The sequence below is a fragment of the Megascapheus bottae genome, chromosome 19 (assembly GCF_031878675.1).
Source record: "Megascapheus bottae isolate mThoBot1 chromosome 19, mThoBot2.hap1, whole genome shotgun sequence".
Taxonomy (NCBI): Eukaryota; Metazoa; Chordata; class Mammalia; order Rodentia; family Geomyidae; genus Megascapheus; species Megascapheus bottae.
In genome coordinates, this window is record NC_143527.1 from 17,165,446 (window position 1) to 17,181,459 (window position 16,014).

At 42.9% G+C, this 16,014-nt stretch overlaps 1 non-coding gene across 1 annotated transcript; it reads right to left on the minus strand.

Moving 5' to 3' along the window:
- Positions 1–5,577: 5,577 nt before the first annotated feature.
- Positions 5,578–5,681, minus strand: LOC150049679 (U6 spliceosomal RNA). Its single transcript, XR_016538919.1, has one exon. It is a non-coding gene; the product is annotated as a U6 spliceosomal RNA (small nuclear RNA).
- Between the last annotated feature and the right edge of the window lie 10,333 nt (positions 5,682–16,014).

A 16,014-nucleotide genomic window follows, 5' to 3' on the forward strand; every position in this document is an offset into this window, starting at 1 on the left:
TATGTAATTTGGTATATATACATTTCTTCCTTAAATATGTATGTTCAGTATTTCTAGATTTCATAGACATGGCAGTCAATTTTTCATCACTGTGGCAAAAACCCTGCCATTAAGCAACTTGTAAGGAGGCAAGATGAATTCTGGCTCATGGTTTCAGAGGCTTCAGTCCACGGTTGCCTGTGCTGAGACAGAGCACCATGGCAGAAGAGAGTTCCTTAGCTCATGGCAGCGCGGATGCCGGTGTAATACTGGGAAGGGGGACCCAGGGTCCTCCTCCTCCAGCTAACCGTCTCACAGTAGTCTACTCCGATTTTCATTCCATCAGTGGATTAAATACTAAGTCAGACCACTTCTGACTATATTGTTTCAGGAAAACCTATCCAGGAGTGGTCCTAGGTGTGGCCCAATCCAAGTTGGAAATTCAGATTAACCATCACAATAGATTTTGAAATATGAATCATAGCAGTTTTCTTTTACTGACTTGCCCCCATATCTCATTATTCACGTGTTAATAGATGTACTCTCTGACTCATATGCCCATTTTCCTCTTACCAGATTAACAGCCAGAGACCGGAGAAGCCTAGTCAATGGCAGTACCAAGAGATGGAGAAATGGGAGTTTCTGCCAAGCCAGATACCAGAGGCACTTGGGTTTTAGTTCTCTCCACAAACAACTGTAGCCCCTCAGAAACTAGCATATACATACTGCCAAACTATGTACACCAGGCTGCTGACTCATTTGTACAACAGAGGAAAGTAAAGTGGCAGCTCAAAAAGCCTGGCATAGCCTGCTATTAGAGACAGTCCCATCCAGACCCCTTACTGCTGAGTGAGACAACAAAAACAACCATGAGGCTAGTTTTTTTTTTGTTGTTGTTGCTTCTATTTTTTGGTCAGGGGGCTTGAATTCAGGGTTTAGACACTGTCCCTGAGTCTTTTTCTTTTTGGCCGGTCCTGGGGCTTGAAATCAGTGCTTGAGCACTGTCCTTGGGCTTTTGCAAGGCTCTATAGCTCTTTCTCTATGGCTCTACCACTTGAACCATAGCACCACTCTTGGTACCAAGGAATCAAACCCAGGTCTTTGTGCATGTTAGGCAAGTACTCTACCACTAGGCCAAACTACTGCCTCTCCCTGAGCTCTCATTCTCAAGGCTAGCACTCTACCACAGAACCACAGCTCCACTTTGTTTTTTTCTGGTGTTTAATTGGAAATAAGAGTCTCAGGGTCTTTTCAGACTGGGCTGGTTTTGAATCGCAATCCTCAGATCTCAGCCTCCTAAGTAACTAGGATCACAGGTATAAGCCACCAGCTCCCAGCATCTCAGAATTTTTATATTTTTTGACAGTTTTGGGGCTTGAACTGAAGGTCTGAGCATTGTCCTTGGGCTTTCTCAAGGCTAGCACTTTACCAATTGTGCCACAGCACCACTTCTGGCTTTTTCTGTGTATGTGTTACTGAGGAATTCAACTTGGGTCTTCGTGCATGCTAGGCAAGCACTCTACCACTAGGCAAACTCATAGTTTTATTAGTTCATATAAACAGGAGTAATCAGCCTTTGGGAAAATAGATGAGCGTTTCATCTAATAAAAAAAAAAGCAACTGCTTCCTATATAAAGAAAAGTCCTTTGAGATAACTGGAAAAGGGTATTTTATCATACTAATTTGTAGGGAATCATAAAAAGGTGATTCCACTGATGGTGCTTGTAAAGCTATTGGCTGAACAAAGGCTCTGAGAGTCTTAACAGTCTCCAAATGTCAATCTGCCAATCTTTTTTTTTTTTTGTTTGCTAGTTGTGGGTCTTGAACTCAGGCCCTGAGCACCATCCTTAAGCTTTCTCAAGGCTAGCACTCTACCACTTGAGCCACAGCACCACTTCCAGCCTTTCTATGTAGGTGGTCCAAGGAATCGAACCTGGGTCTTTGTGCATGCTGGGCAAGCACTCTACCACTAGGCCAAACTCCCGGCCCCTTCAAATGTCAATCTTTTCTTTAAAGTTCTCAGACATGCGTTATGAACAGAAGCCAAGGGCTATTAGCTTTGTGCTTCCAAGCACTGCCATGTGGGACTTTTATTTGAAACAACTTGTTTGTCTATGGTTCTGGAAAAGCTGACATAGCAGGACAGTTTGAGGCTGGGTTCTGGCTCCATGTCCTAATAATTATAAGTGATTGTGAGTTCCATTTTTTCTTTTCTTTTCCTAAACACAGATGCATTTGTAGCTAGAAAAGACCCATGATGCTGTCTACCTCAAACGCTTCACTTTATCCAAGAGAAACCATCTTGGGTTTGCTTCTCCAGAAGGCAGTTGGCGATAAGGACACAGAGGATCTTAGAAAGAGGGACAGGAAAAGGGAGGGGGGAGGACCAGCACAGGGCGTGTTATAGAGGGATCACTTAAGTAGGCAGTTGTGTCCCAATGCCGTTGGAGACCTTTGGAAGGGTGTGCAGAAAGCCTGTCCTATTTGTAGTGAACAGGGTAGATGCCTCAGCCTTTATCCCTGGGTCTCATCTCCTGTGTGAGGGCTGCCCAGTGGGTGTTGTCTCCCCGCAGCACCCAGTAGAGGGGTGGAGGTGGCTGCAGGCAGTCTTGAGGCAACACACCAGAGAGATATATAGATGCTTGAGGGGACCCCACATAAGAAGGCTGGAATCAGATAACCAGAGAGAGAAGTGATACAGGATACAGCAGGGCCAGAAAAGTGTATGGACTAAGGATTTGGTCCATACCACAGAGCTGAAACTCATCTGGGTTGGTTTCATTGCTTTTACATACTCTTCTGTGTGTATTTTATCTGTCATTAGATTCTGAGTTCCTTATAGCAGAAATCAAATCTTAGACAACTTTGGCAGGTTGTTTTTTTTTTTTTGGCCAGTCCTGGGGCTTGAACTCAGGGCCTGAGAACTGTTGTTGGGCTTTCTAAAGAATAGAACTCTACGACTTGAGCCACATCACCACTTCTGGTTTTTTCTATGTATGTGGTACCAAGGAATCTAACTCAGGTCTTCATTCATGCTAGGCATGCACTCTACCCCTAGGCCAAACTCCCGGCTCACTTTGGCAGTTTTGAACACAAGGCAAATCCAAAACAAATCCTCAGAAAAAAATCCCAGCTGGGCGCGATACATCATGCCAGTAATTCTAGCTACTCAGGAGGCTGAGATCTGAGGATCACCGTTCAAAGCCAGCCTAGACACTAAAGTCCGTGAGACTCTTGTCTCCAATGAACCACTAGAAAACTGGAAGTGGCACTGTGGCTCAAGGAATAGGGCGGTAGCCTTGAGCTGAAGAGCTCAGGGACAGTGCCCAGGCCCAGAGTCCAAGCCCCATGACCCACACAAAAAAATTCCAAATATGCTCTAGGGAAAGAAATGACAGAGTTAGGGACCAGAGTGGATGAGTGAACATGAAAACTTTTTTTTTCAAGTTCTCTAGCACCCAAGGGAACCAAGCAATACTGGAAGAGAAGATCAGGATGAGGAAGACAGAGCTCAAAGGATGATGGGAATGGCTAGTATCAGGTATAAGGTGCAGGTAGACAGTTGGATCAGGAGAGAGTGACAGGAGTTTGTAACACATAAACTTTTCTTTAGTTCCCAGGTTAGGACAAGAAACTTCAGTAGCTCCCAATAGTCTTAGACTTTGTCATTGAGCTGGGGGAAAGGCTCCAGAATCTCCTGAGGCCATTGCATTGTCCTCCTCTTCTGGGGAAGCAAAAATGTAAAGACACATCCTGACTACCTGCTCAAGGCTGGTGATCCTGTATGTCTGCTTCCAGATGGCAACACTGATTCCAGGGCTCTGAAGTGAAAGCAAGGCCATTGGTTACCCAGGCTAATGAGGAGCATGGGAACTGGAGTTCTTCCTGAATAGGTGAGGGATTTGGGAATAAGCCAGTAAAAAGATGTTACCACAAGGTGGTGCAATGCCCAGATTTGGGGTCCCCAAAGACTACCAAGGAGCAGAATCTGAAGTAAATGCATGAGAGTCTTTTATTGCATGCTCGAGCCTGGGCTCACAACCATCACTGATGCAGCAGGTCAGAATTGAGAGCCACAACCCTTCAGTTAGCAGGGTTTTTTTTTTTTATAGTAAATTGACCATAAGGCACAAGCTGACTACATGCTGATGGCCAGTAAAAAATTTTTCTGCTATCAGTAATTTACAATGTCCACTTGCTTTCTTCCCTTTGTTCTGCTATCAGGAATTTATAGCCCACAGCTTGCTAAATTTCATGAGTTGACTAAGTTCCTTTGGCGTCTGGGTTCATTTTAGGTTACACAAGATTAATGTTTTGCAAGTCACATACTCATTTGTCATCAACATGAGAACGGGGAATGCCTACAGGGGATGGAAGAGGGGTCTCAAAGGAGGTCTAGGGAAAGGGTTTATTGACACATTTCTAGTTATAGTGCCTTCACAGGATGGCATCTATTTTGTTCGGGCTCCATAGTGGTAGTACCATGCATGAAATGCCTGTGAACAGGGTAGATGCCTGGACTTTTGTCCATGTTCTCATTCCCTTTGGGAGCCCATTGGGCCCCCTTTTGTAGTGATACTGGTCCTGGAACCCATAGTCTTGTGCTTGGTTAGGCTGGTGCTATACCAACAGCTGTAGGCTGTTCGCTATGACTCGTCCCCTCTTGTTGCTTGTTCTTGGGTGGGTGTTAGGTAGCTTACTCTTCAGCCCCAGCTGGCCAAGAGGCTTGATTCTCTGCAGTTTACTCAACCTGAGTAGTCATGAGTCAGCAGTGCTCAGCTGATATAAATTTCTTTAAGTGAATTTCCCTCTCTATCATCCATTATTACAGAAGTGGATTCTAGATTAACTGTAAATAAACTATATATATATGTATATGAAAAATGTATGTATATGTGTGTTTAAACTGGTGACTGGGAAGGCGTGATATAGTCCAAAGAGGAAAAGCGGAGACCAAACAACCAGGATTAACACTGATCTATATCAGCAGAGCCGTGGGCTCCCCGGTTGCAGTCTTAAGGACTGCCTGTCTGTTCTAGAACATGAGCAGCTATATCATTGCTCTTGAAACTTTTCACTCTAGAAAAGCTTCTGCCTTGGTGGTTGATAAGGAGAGAGCGGTGCATAGATTCCATGTGGGAGGGGAGAGAAAAGCAGATGTAGAATGCCTAGTTTCAAAAAAAAAAGGGAGGTATGCATTTAGAGAAAACAGAAATAGATTCTTAGACCATTTCACTATTAGAAGCAGGGAAGTATTTGATGTGATTGAGAGGGAAATGGGTACCAAGACATGTGAAAGGGTATCAATGTATGTGAATTAATGCACCTTCTATCTGGCAAATATCATGTAACCCTTTTACTAATTACAATAAAAAAATTAAAAAAAATAAAGTAACTTAAAAAAATATGGAACATGGGGCCGGGAGTTTGGCCTAGAGTGCTTGCCTAGCATGCACGAATACCCGGGTTCGATTCCTCGGTACCACATACATAGAAAAAAGCTGGAAGTGGTGCTGAGGCTCAAGTGGTAGAGTGCTAAGCCTTGAGAAAATCCAAGGACAGTGCTCCGGCCCTGAGCCCAAGCCTAAGACTGGCAAAAAAAAAAAAAAACACTTCATGAATTTGTGTGTCATCCTTGCACAGGGTCCATGCTAGTCTCTGTATCATTCTGATTTTAGTACATGTGCTGCTGAAGCAAGCACTATAAAGTATCTTTAAAACAATTGGGCCCGGCGCTCGCTGCTCATGCGTGTAATCCTAGCTACTTAGGAGATTGAGATCTGAGGATCATGGTTCAAAGCCAGCCCAGGTAGGAAAGTCTGTAAGACTCTTTTTTTTTTTTTTTGCCAGTCCTGGGCTTGAGCTCAAGGCCTGAAGCGCTGTCCTTGGACTTTCTCAAGGCTGGAGCTCTACCACTTGAGCCTCAGCACCACTTCTGGCTTTTTTTTTTTTTTGTATGTATATGGTACCAAGGAATCGAACCCCGGTCTTCGTGCATGCTAGGCAAGCACTTTAACCACTAGGCCAAACTCTCAGCCCATGTCTGTAAGACTCTTATCTCCAATGGACCACCAGGAAACCAGAAGTGGTGTTGTGGCACAAAGTGTTCTAGTGCTAGATTTGAGCAGAAGAGCTCAGGGACAGTGCCTAGGCTCTAAGTTCAAGTCCCATGACCAACAAGAAAAACCCACAATTGGTTGTTGACATTCAATCTTAGCTGATACTTTTTTTTTTTAAGGTACTTTTTTTTTTATTAAAAAAATTTTTTTTTGCCAGTCCTGGGCTTGAGCTCAGGGCCTGAGCACTGTCCTTGCACTTTCTCAAGGCTAGGCAAGCACTTTAACCACTAGACCAAACTCCCGGCCCATTTTTAGTCAGTTGTGGGGCTTGAACTCTGGGTCTGGGCACTGTCCCTGAGCTCTTCAGCTCAAGGCTACTGCCCTACCTCTGGGCCTGGGCATTGTCCCTGAGCTCTTCAGCTTTTTATCAGACTATTTTGCTACATCTAACTATATTTAGATATCTCATGCAATTCAGCAACAACTATGAGATTTTGTTCAGTTTGTTGCAATTCATCCATTCATTTATTCATTCAGTCGGTCAATTCATTTATTCAACATAGGACTCAATTTATGGTACTGACTTGGCCAAAGAGTAGTGAGTTGTCACTGAAAGTTAGGTAGCTCAGTCTCATTGGGACATTTTTCTGGGTCCACCCTAAGTGTGATTTTCATTTACCAACTATCAAATAGTGTGTATGGAAGAATTAAATTTTTTTCCTTCGGGCTGGGAATGTGGTTTAGAGCCTGCCTAGCATGCATGAGGCCCTGGGTTTGATTCCTCAGTACCACATACCCAGAAAAAGCCAGAAGTGGCAGTGTGGGCTCAGGTGGTAGAGTGCTAGCCTTGAGCAAGAGAAGCTCAAGGACAGTACCCAGGCCTGGCACAAAACTTATTTTCTGTTCTGGGCATAGTGGTGCATGCCTGTAATCCTAGCTACTCAGGAGGCTGAGATCTGAAAGTCAGGGTTCAAAGGTAGCCCAGGCCAGAAAGTATATGAGACACTTATCTCTGATGAACCATCGAAAAGCTGAAATTGGGACTGTGGCTCAAGTAGTAGAATGCCAACCAAGCATGAGTGAAGTTTAGCTCTTTTAGCTGTTACATATGCTTCAAGAAGTTAGGAGGCATATAAAGTAGGACTGGCAGTGATACGTGATGCGGGCCTATAATTCCAGCACTTACGAGGCTGGGGAAGATTCTGTGTGACCCCCACCCAAAAAAATGTACAAAAAGAATGACAGATGGGTACTGGTGCCTCAGGCCTCTAATTGCAGCTACTCAGGAGGCTGAGATCTAATGATCATGGTTCAAAGCCAGCCTGGACAAGAAAGTACTTGAGATTTTTTTTTTTAACACCAGTCCTGGGTTTGAGCTCAGGGCCTGAGCTCTGTCCTTGGATTTTTCTCAAGGCTAGAACTCTACCAGTTGAGCCTCAGCACCACTTCTGGCTTTTTTCTATGTACGTGGTACTGAGGAATTGAACCGGGGTCTTCATGCATGCTAGGCAAGCACTCTACCACTAGGCCAAACTCCCAGTTCCAGTACTTGTGAAGAGCTAAAAAAGCGCCTCCAGGGGCCGGGAGTTTGGCCTAGTGGTAGAGTGCTTGCCTAGCATGCACGAAGACCCGGGTTCAATTCCTCGGTACCCCACATACATAGCAAAAAGCTGGAAGTGGTGCTGAGGCTCAAGTGGTAGAGCTCTAGCCTTGAGAAAGTCCAAGGACAGTGCTCAAACCCTGAGCTCAAGCCCAGGACTGGCAAAAAAAAAAAAAAAAAAAAAAAAAAAAAAAAAAAAGCGCCTCCATTCTGAAGCAGCATCTGTCTTGTTGTTTATGTAAACAACAAGTGAGTGACCCAAAAGTGCACCTAAATTAAAGAAACAGAATTGTGGTGCCATTAAGTCCCAGGAACTGACCTGTCTGTGTTAAAATTAACCAGAACTCCCGGAAATTCAAGGGATGGCATTTGTTTTCTAAAACCATAAAACTACCCTTAGACAGCTAATTAGGACTCTACTGGTATAGGAATCCCCCTTAGCTCCAACTGCCCTGAACTGTCCCTAACCCCTACCTTATCTCATTCCAATAGCTGATTGCTGTGTTAATGTAAATCTGTAGTTTTTGCCTTTAAGCCCTGTAGAAAAGCTGTTCAGGGCTTCCTCCTAGGCTCCTGCTGTTACGGGAGTATAGGACAGAGGCCCGGAGCTAGCCCGCCTGAATAAAGCCTTGCTTTTGCATTTCGGAACGTCTGACTCTCGGTGGTCTCTTCTCTTGGTGGTCGTCCTGAGACTTGGGCATAACACTTGAGATTCTTATCTCCAATTAACCAACAGAAAATTGGAAGTGGAGCTGTGGCTCAAAGTGGTAGTAGAGTGCTGGGTTTGAACAAAGTAGTTCAGGGACAGCACCCAGGCCCCAAGTTCAAGCCCGATGATCATCACAAAGAAAAAAAATTTAGAGTCTTGTCAAAGATTCAAGACAAGAAACAAGAATAACACAAAGCATCATATCATCAAGACTATGTGGAATGTAATTGAGTGGTACAGATTTTCCATGGACTCAACTGGAGAATCTAGTTTTGTGTGTGTGCCTATCCTGGGGCTTGCACACAGAACCTGGGCATTGTCCAAGGCTAGCACTCTACTACTTGAGCCACAGCTCCATGCCACTTCTGGCTTTTTCTGGGTATGTGATACAGGTAAATCGAACCCAGGGCTTCGTTCATGCTAGGCAAGCACTCTGCCACTAGGCCACACTCCTGGCCAGCTCTGGCACTTTTATGAAGACTTTAGACAAATATTTCCCTGATTCTCAGTTTACTGACCTACAAAATGAGGATCCCAAGCCTATTACGTCCCTTAGCGGGAGTGAAAAGTGAGGGTTCCTGAATTTACACTAGATTCTGGTTTTGTTCCTCTGGAGTGATAGGAGTGGAGCTGTAGGTGTGGCCTATGCTAGGCAAGCCTTAACCAAGACTCTTCCTCCAGCCCCTCACTTCTCAGGTTATAGCTACTGCTCACAGCCCAAGGTAAGTCTCCCACTTCCATAGCCAGCTCCTCCTGAGGTCCCCTTTTCCCCCAGGCCCTGAGTCTTTGCATTGTGTGTAAATCTCTCCCTTGGCCCTCACCACTCCCACTTCCTGGGCTAAGACTTTTCCCCTGAGGAGCTACGTTTTTTTTGGGAGCTGGTGGGGAAGTGTCTCAAATGGGGACTTGAAAGAAATAATAACTCTTTACTGTGGAAACCCACAAAGGAAGTTTCTAGATATGCTTTTTTCTGTACCCTGACTGCCTGCATCTGACCACGCTGGCATCTACTGTTCTCTGCCCAGGTATGTGGCAAGGATGTGGGGTGCTCCTTTGTCCATTCTTAGGTTGATTTGGTGGGACTGCTGTTGATTTCAGCTAAAATTGTGAGTTCTTTCCTTCATGAGCTAGCCTGCGTTACCTGAGGGTTTTGCTATCTGCAGTTCTGTTTGTTTTCGCTTTCTAATAAATTTTTTTGTAGAAATGTTTTTTGCCAGTCCTGGGGCTTGAACTCAGGGCCTGAGTTTTGGAAGTTGTGAAGCAAATGACTGCAGTGGAGATATGGGATAGATAGCCTGTAAGGCATTTTTAGTTATTTAATAGTTTACCTCCTCTTCCTCCATGTGTTGATGAATGACTTATAAAGGTTAAATATTGCTAGGTTTTTTTTTTCTGCCTTCAAAACAATAGGTTTTGAAATAAGATAATTTATAGCATGGTAAAAATGATATATTTTAAGGAAATAAGCAGGAACAGGGATACTTTGGGGAAGCATTTAATTTCCAAATTTGTCTTTCTGAGTTTGGGGAGGAGTTATAATGTCATATCTATCTTTGGTCTGGTGCATTCTTATTTTCAATTTTATATACTTTTCTTGTGGGGAATGGGAGACACGCTGGTCCTGGGCCTTGAACTTGAGGTTCAGGCATTATACCTGAGATTATTTTGATCAAGTCTAGCATTCTATCACTTCAGTCACAATGTAACCTCTGGATTTTGTTGTTGTTGTTGTTGTCATTGTTGTTTTGGTATTTTATTGGAGTTAATAGTCTCATGTTCCTACTCTGGCTGGCTTTGAACTGAGCTCCTCAAATCTCAGCCTCCTGAAGCAGCTAGGATTACAGTCATAGCCACTAGCACCCAGAAACCCTGGCTTGTTTTTAAATCTGGCTTGTTTTGTAGCAGACTGCATGCTTGGGTGTGAAGGGACTGCTGTACCAGGTTAAGTTCATGTGCAGCTCATAGTCTGACCTCAGGTACTCACTCCCCCCCCTCGCCCCCCAGGAATTCACTTGAAGGAAACAAAAACTCTTTACTGTGGAAACTCACGAAGGAAGTTTCTAGAGCCATCTTTATTGAACCCTGACTGCCTGCATATGTTTTTGTTGGCTTCTCCTGTCGTCTGCCCAGGTGTGTGGCAGTGGGCATCTTTGCCCATTCTCAGGTTGATCTCAGGTTGAGTTAGCAGGATTGCAGGTGATTGCAGCTGGAAGCATAAGTTCTTTTTTTTTCTTTTTGGCAGATCCTGGGACTTGGACTCAGTGACAGCACTGTCCTTGGGTTTTCTCAAGGCTACTACCCTACCCCATGAGCCACAGCACCACTTCTAGCTTTTTCTATGTTTGTGATACCAAGGAATCTAACCCGGGTCTTGGTGCATGCTAGGCAAGCACTCTACCACTAGGCCAAATTCCTAGCCCCAGAAACCATAAGTTCTTACTTGTACAGTTAATTTTCTTCATATGCTGGCACTAGCCAGTTTTACTAATGGTCTTTACTATCAGAATTCCTGTTGGGTTTTCCTCCTTTCTTCCTTCCTTTCTCTTTCTCTTTTTTTTTTTTTTTGGCCAGTCTTGGGGCTTGAACTCAGGACCTGGACACAGTTCCTGAACTCCTTTGGATCTACCACTTGAGCCACAGCACCACTTCCGGCTTTTGCTCTTTATGTGGTAAGAGGAGTTGAACCCAGTGCTTCATGAATGCTAGGGAAGCACTCTAGCACTAAGCCACATTCCCAGCCCTCATTTTTTGAGACAAAAACAATGTTAGTTGTAGAAGATTTGAAATATTCTTGGAAAGCAAAAAGAAGAAAATTAAATCCTGTTTTATTTCGTAGTGGAGAACAGTTGTTGTAAAATAATGTACTTATGTGGAATGTCTAGTCATAAAATAAAGGCATAATTAGAAAGATCTAAGCATTTCCCACAGATTGTTTCAAATCTCCTTTTTCGTTCTGTATCTTGTGACTATTGAAGCTATAAGTCTTTTATTCCCTGCCCTATCTGCTTGATATTTAGGAGAATTGTGGCTGTTTGGCTATTAAAAACTGAGTTAAACCAGGTGCTGCTAGCTCAAGCCTGTAATCCTAGTTACTCAGGAGACTGAGATCTGAGTAACACGGTTCAAAGCCAGCGCTGGCAGAAAAGTCCATGAGACTTTTAGTTAATCATCAGAAAAGTGGAAGTGGCTCTGTGACTCAAAGTGTTAGAATGCTAGTCTTTTGCATAAGAGCTCAGAGACAGTGCCAAGCACCTGAGTTAAAGCCCTAAGACTAACAACTTCAGAAACTGAGCTAATCTGAGAAATAATAAAAAAAAAAGAAAAGCATTTAACATTTGATAAAAACTTGTTTTGGAATTCAAGAGTTTTTATTCCTGCAGATTGAAAGGCTTTATTTTTATTTTACTATATATTTTTAATTTAATTTTTAAAATTTTATTGTAAAGGCGATATACTGAGAGATTACAGTTACATAAGTAAGGTAATAAGTACATTTTGTTTTGAATATTGTGTTACTCCTCCTTGTTTTCTCCTGCTTTCCCTCTCCCTACTTCCCTTCCCCTCAAGTAATAAAGTTTATTTCCAACACAGTGTCTAGTGAGTATCGCTGTTGAATTGGTTTATCCTTTTTCCAATATTTCTGTGATTCCTCTTTTCTTTCCCAAATCAGATAAACTTATATACAAGACAAAGGGTGCCAAAATCAGAAACAGTGACTACAGGGTTTAAAACAGAGGGGGAAAAAAAGACAAACGAAATAGTTGATGGACATGTCAGGTAGAGAGAACATTTTTGGGGGACAGTGTTTCTCCTTTCCCTTCCCTCTCTCTCCCATTTTTTCCCTCCCACATCACTCCCATTCCTTTGGTTCATTTTTATTGAAGAATTTATTAACATTGATTTTTACATCATATTTCAAATGACATGTTTAACAAAGAAGTGTTCAAGAAGGGAATCTATATATACAATCACTGGCACTTAGTTTTTAGAACATAATCAAAATTAGGCTAAAGTTTGTATATCACAGATACATATTAATTTATGAAATAAAATAGTATATCACTACCTTTGGTTTATTTTTAGCATAGTAGCTAAGTGAGTACGATTGTTGGATTTGTTCATCCACTCTGCTCCTCTACCCTTTCTGTGTCTTCCCTCACACTCCTAAAGACATGTAAAAGAAAAAAACAGAATATAACAGAAAACAAAAATAGCAGGGCCGGGAGTTGGGCGTAGTGGTAGAGTGCTTGCCTAGCATGCAGGAAGACCTGGGTTTGATTCCTCAGTACCACATACATAGAAAATGCTGGAAATAGTGTTGTGGTTCAAGTGACAGTGCTAGCCTGGAGAAAGCCCAAGGACAGTGCTTAGGCCCTGAGTTAAAAGTCCCAGGACTGTCCCCCCCCCCCCCCCAAAAAAAATAGCAAAACCAAAAATCACCTCTCATCTCCATTTCCTGGAGTTCATTTCAATAAACATTTTGCATGATCAGATGTACATAAGCATTGCGTGAGAGACTTTTTTAATTGTTGGTTTTGTTTTTGCAGAGAGTTCACTGGAATTTCTTTGCAGAGCAAACATTCTATGCACAATATTCTGTGTGAGGAATGTAGATTTTTAAGGATGCTGAATGTGTCATGGATTGTTTAAGTGATTGCTTCTAATAAGGAAAGCAACAGCTATGGGTAGTTGTTTCTAGTGTGGCATGAGTGGTCCACACTTGTAATCATACCTACTGAGAAGTCTGATACCTGGTTCAAGGCCAGGGTAGAAAAATTCATAACTCTTATCTTCAGTTAACTACCAATAATCCAGAAGTGGAGTTGTGGCTCAATTAATAGAGCAACAGTCTTGAGCAAAACAAGACACAGAATGTAGGCCCTGAGTTGTGACTCTAGCCCAGGCCAAAGCAAAAAATGAAAAAAGTCAGTCAATAATATTTCATATAACCTGGCAATGGTGGCTTGTGCCTGTAACCATACCTGCTCAGAAGGCTGAGGTCTGAGGATTGTCCCTCACAGCTTGGCCCCAGACTAGCAAGAATCTCAGGGATGAGCTGCCCACACTGGGATTGACCTTATTTTTTGCTTTTATTCTTATATATTTTGCTTTTATTATTTTTTTGCTTTTATTTTATTTTTTAAATTCTTTTTTTTTTTGGTAGTATTGGGGATCTAATTTAGGACATCTACCACTGAGCCTTGTAACAAACCATGATCTCATTTTTTTTTTTTTTCTTTTCTGGGGCTTGAACCCAGGGCCTGAGTACAGTCCTTGGGCTTTTTTTTTTCCCCCTCAAAACTAGAGATCTACCACTACCACTTGATCCACATCACCACTTCTGGCTTTTTTTTTTTTTTTTTTGATATTATATGGTACCAAGGAATTGAGCCCAGGTCTTCTTGCATGCTAGGCAAGTACTCTACTACTAGGACAAACTCCTGTCCCACTGATTTTGTTTTTTAAAATTAATTCAGTCCCTCAAGTAATCTATTTTTTAAAAATTTTTGCAAGTTAGTATTTTATTGTCCTTTTGAAGATTTTCTTTCTTCAAAATTGGATGGGTTTTTGGAAGAAAGTACAGAATAAAACAAATGTTGGCCAGAACTTTGTCTGGGCTGAGTACTGGTGGCTCATGCTTGTAATCCTAACTACAACTTGAGGTTGGAGTTTCAAAGCCAGCCTGGGCAAGAAAGTCCTTGAGACTTTGACTCCAGTTAATCATAGAAAAAGCCCAGAAGTGGAGCCCAGGCCCGGAGTTCATGCCCCAAAGGCAAAAAGAAATGAAAAGAATGGAACAATGGCCAAGACTTGCATTCAGGTGTGTGGGCGTGGCTTGGGTGGTGAGATCACCCCTGACAATGGGTGAAATTTACATGGTTCCTTGGTGTCTGGGGTTTTGACTTCTGACTTTGAGATCTCTTGTCCTTAGCTGGTTTTTTTGTTTGTTTGTTTTTTTCCCCCATTCCTGGGCATTTGCAGGGCCTGAGCACTGCCCTTGGGCTTTCTCAAGGGTAAAACTACCACTTGAGCCATAGCACCACTTCTAGGTTTTTTGATGTATGGGGTACAGAAGAATTGAACCTCTGAGTTTTCATGCATCCTAGGCTAGCACTCTACACTAGGCCAAGCCAAACTCCCGGCCCATTGTCCTTAGTTTTTTTGTGTTAGCTGAATTGCCCAGGTTTCTGGCCACTGAACCATTATTGGGGTGACTTCTGGTGGTTTCCAACTTCTCTTTAAACAAATAGGAAAGAGTAAGAGGCTGTGGTGAAGCCTTAGTGGGTACATTGCCTGCCAGTGCTATCAAAATAATTACATATGAACTTGTGGCTTACCTGTAAAATTGAAGTTACTCTGGAAGCTTAGATCTGAGCATCCTGGTTTCAAACTAGCCTGGGTAGGAAAGTCCTTGAGAGTGTGTGTGTGTGTGTGTGTGTGTGTGTGTGTGTGTGTGTGTGTGTGTGTGATGGGGCCCTGAGCTCTGCTCTGAGCTCTTTTGCTCAAGGCTTGCACTCTATTTCACAGTTCCACTTCCAGGTTTTGGTTAACTGGAGATGAGTCTTTCCAGGGTCTTTTCTATCTGGTCTGGCTTTGAACTGTGACCCTTAGATCACAGTACCTGGGTAGGTAGGATGACAGGCATGAGCCACCAGCACCCAGCTTCCATGAGACTCTTATCTCCAATTAAATACCCCTTCTCCCCCCCCCAAAAAAAAAGCTGGAAGTAGAGTTGTGGCCCAAGTGGTAGAGCACTAGGTTTGAGTAAAAAAGCTTTGAAACAGTACGTAGGCCCCAAGTTCAAATGTCAATTAGTATAAGAAAGAAAGAGAGAAAGAAAGAAAGAAAGAGAGAAAGAGAGAGAGAGAGAGAAAGGGAGAAAGGGAGAGAGAGAGATGAAGGAAGGAAGAGAGAGAACATTTTAAAAAGTGGAGCTAAAGTAAGCTTAGTAGGAAAAGGGAGAAGGAATTCCCGTGTGAAGGCTGATGTCGTTGACAGTGAGTGACAGTGGTCTATTTTCTTTGAGACTCCATGTTCAGCATCATCTTTTCTGTTTCTTCTTTCCTTCCTCTCTCCTGCTCTTTGTTTTGTACCAGAACTCAGGGTCTGAGTGCTAGCTATCCTTTAGCTTTTTCACTCAAGGCTTGAGCCACAGCTCTACATGTGGCTTTTTTAGAGATCAAAGTCTCACTGACTTTTTTGCTCAGGCTAGCTTGGAATCACCTTCTCCCCTCAGCATCTTGTATAGGTAGGATTACCACCACTTGGACTGTATTATTATTTTCAAATTTAGCTGTTACATAAACCCTATGTGCACAGCTTTGTTCTGTAAGTTTGGTCTATTGTCCTGTGGTTTTCCCAGAGAACCATGTGTAGTAAACTATAAAAATGGCTTGTTTTGGAGGAGGCTGTGAGCTCCAGGTAGTGGGGTGAATTGGGGGAGAGGCCTGCACAGCTAGGTTTAAATGTCAGGATAGCTAGTGCTGTCATCTCAGATATTCTTATTTTTCCCTTCAAGTTTTCACTGTTTGCTTCAGTTCACTGCTGGAATGTTGTGTCTGGTGGGATGGAATCTCCTCTTTAGGTCCTTCAGCTTGGCGAAGGACAAGTTCTAGAGCAATTAAATGAAGCAATGACTTCGTAGGGGAAAAAACACGGAGAACTCT